This window comes from Helicoverpa zea, chromosome 31 (assembly GCF_022581195.2).
Source record: "Helicoverpa zea isolate HzStark_Cry1AcR chromosome 31, ilHelZeax1.1, whole genome shotgun sequence".
Taxonomy (NCBI): domain Eukaryota; kingdom Metazoa; phylum Arthropoda; class Insecta; order Lepidoptera; family Noctuidae; genus Helicoverpa; species Helicoverpa zea.
The window spans coordinates 8,174,186-8,177,510 of record NC_061482.1 but is presented as its reverse complement, the minus strand read 5'-3'; positions in this window follow the sequence as shown (position 1 = coordinate 8,177,510).

The following is a 3,325-nucleotide window of genomic DNA, read 5'->3' as shown; positions in this document are numbered from 1 at the left end:
ATTATATTTATACACACCTTTTACAATCCCGTTATCTGCGACAATTACAATACTGAAAGCACTTCAATTGTATTTGTATACTTACATGATTATATTAAGTGTTTGTTAAGTCTTAAACATTTTATGGTAACACACCACTAGGAATTTCCTGGCGACCGACGCCGACGTGGCGGGTGTAGTGGATTTCCCTGATAACTGTACTAATCTGTCTGCACTTTGCTTCAAGAAGATGCTTGTAGTATAGTTCTTATCATCTTTGGTAATAAAGTAATTTAAAGTCGCCTCCATCCGATCCGACAAGTAACATTATTTCTAACCATATCGAGTTTCACACAATCCGTCCATCGTTTCTTTGGTCGTCCTCTTCCACTTTATCCATCTACTTTCATGCCCAAAACCTTACGTTTATTCTCTGCTGAAGAGGAAGAGAGCAGATGTTGAAAGATATCTGCTCTCTTCCTCTTCCAGTTATCGTTCCTACATTCCAATATGCATGAAAACCAAATAAGGCACAAATGCTATATTCGTGAGGACCACTCCGGATCTGGAGTTATCATATTCAGCGTAAATTTTCTACTTCATTGGTCGTTTAACAAGGGCGACGATGAAGGGGCTAGTGTATCACGCCTAGATCTTGCAACATGAGCACGACTGTCCCAAAGTAAAGTGCTATGACATGTTTGGGCTTCAAATTGACATAGTTCTAGAGCCTAGTTGCTAGTGACAACAAATTACGTGTTGAATCATTGAATAAACACTTAACATAATTACTGCCTCGTTGGTCTAGCGACTGCTGTGCACGAGGTCTCGGGTTCAAATCCCTGGTCGGGCCGAAATTAGAAACTTTCACAAAGCAGCCCGTAGTCTGGATGTTGGTGATTGATACACCCGTGCCTCGGAAAGCAGGTTAATGTGGGTCCTGCGCCTGATCTCTCTCCGGTCGTATCGGATTACCGTCCGCTAGGGCTATGAGAGTAACAGAATAGTGAGTGCATTTATGTCTGCGCAAATGCTCGAGCACTATAATATGTCCTACGCAGCTGGCTGGTCTCCTTACATGAGAACAGCCGCCATGACCGAATTCGGCAGCATAAACCATTACCATAATGAACCAACTAAATGTAATGAAGTTCAATAAAGTTCAGAAGCTTTGTTAATAAATGTTTTTTTTTCGTAATTTGAGTCCTTGTTGATGGTAGTAATATAGTAGTAAAAAATCGATAATTGCCATTTGAATGATTTCCTCGTTAGTTACATTTTAAATTTTAGTTGTGCTTACGTCCAGCAGAAATCCCAATTAGATAGTAGGAGCTAGATACCTTTTGTAGGGATCTACGCTGATAAGTAAAAATTCTTAATGAACTTAAAATTCACATGTGTGTGTATCATTTAATTAATCACAGATGTTAAACATAATAAAATGTATGTTGTGGTACATACCTAATCTTTATTATGTTTATGATACAGGAGATTACCCGAATGTAACCAAAACATGCTTAATTAACTGCTTAATCTTTTGTCCTGACTGACTGATGTATCAACGCACAGCCTTGAGACTTTTGTTTAGTATATTTGACATTAAGGGTTGTCAATTACGAGCCTATTGAATATTGTTTGCAACATTACTTAGGTAAGATAAAGTTTGATATTCAAAACACCGACCGTTCGTGGGAGCGGTGGACAGAGTGGTTGTAGGCCTAAAAGGAATCCTCGAAGGTACACGAAATCTAAAAGTCCAAAGTATCTGAGGGCAATCAATTCTATTAGCCATTGCTTCACCCACAAGCAGTACGTCAATAAGGCGACGGCGTTTTTCCAGCGATATCAGTTTAAAATATTGCTTATAGAAATAGCCTGATACAAGCAATGGGATCCATAACTTTTTGTCCAAAAATGCCAACGGGAATCTGTTAGCGGGAAATACCTACATGCATATCGACAGTGCTACCAACATGCCACGGTTTGTAGTAGAAGGCAAAAGTATGTACATAGTGAAATAAACATGGTATGATTTTTAAAATCATTTAGGAATTACTTCATCATCCTCATCCTCCGAGCCTTTTCCCAATCATGTTGGGGTCGGCTTCCAGTCTAACCGGATTCAGCTGAGTACCAGTGCTTTACAAGAAGCGACTGCCTATCTGACCTCCTCAACCCAGTTACCCGGGCAACCCGATACCCCTTGGTTAGACGAGTGTCAGACTTACTGGCTTCTGACTACCCGTAACGACTGCCAAGTACATACAAACTTAGAAAAGTTGCATTGGTACTTGCCTGACCTGGCATTTAGGAATTACTTATGATGTTATTAATGAAATTAACTTAAATTTTGTAAGTAGTTTATACGATTTCTATTTATACTCGTATTTTCATGTAAACGTGGCCTGTCTCGATGAGCGTTTACGTTTCGGCCACGATGTCGACCATTATTAATTGATGTTCCATGTTTTGTAATTTTAATCATAATAAAAATACTTTTCATTCCTGTTTATATTATTGTCAGGACGACGAGAGTTTAGAAGTTTCTTTTATTTCTATTTGAGGGTAGAATAATAAATAAGAAATGAATATTTCGTATCCATGTTCGAATCCTACTAATATTATAAACGCGAAAGTTTGTATGTATGGATGTATGGATGTTTGTTACTCTTTCACGCAAAAACTACTGAATGGATTTTAATGAAACTTTACAATAATATAGCTTATACATCAGAATAATACATAGGTTACAATTTGTAAACATATTGTTCGAAATACTAAACCTGCGCAGACGAAGTCGCGGGCACCAGCTAGTATGGAAATAAGTAGTTGTACCTACAAGTGTCACTACTCATGAATTTCAGATTTAATAAATATATTGTGCATATTAAAAGGCTTGAGAGTGTGCCGGTGTCCTTATAAGATTTTTTATTTATGATGTCTTGTTAGAAGGAAAATAATTTATGACTTATTTATTTTTTAATCGTCGGTAAAATATGCAGTATTTTTTATTTTAAACTTTCCCATGATAGGAGATTGTGTGTTTCCATGTTTTGCTAATGCATAGACATACAATAATACAAAATGGGTCATACTTATAAGGCACAAAAAAACAAAAAAAAATATGACCTAGGTATTTTGAATGGCTTTTGAATTACTGAACCGATTTAAAAAATTCTAACACTGTTGGTAAAATTACTGTTCCCACAGTAACATAGGCTATATTTTATCCCGGTATGGAAAGTTCCACCGGAACGCGGGTGAAACCGTGGGAGAACAGCTAGTGACCTATAAAATACAGTGTACCTACCACTTTTTTTGACCTTAAATGTTTAGCCGAAGTATG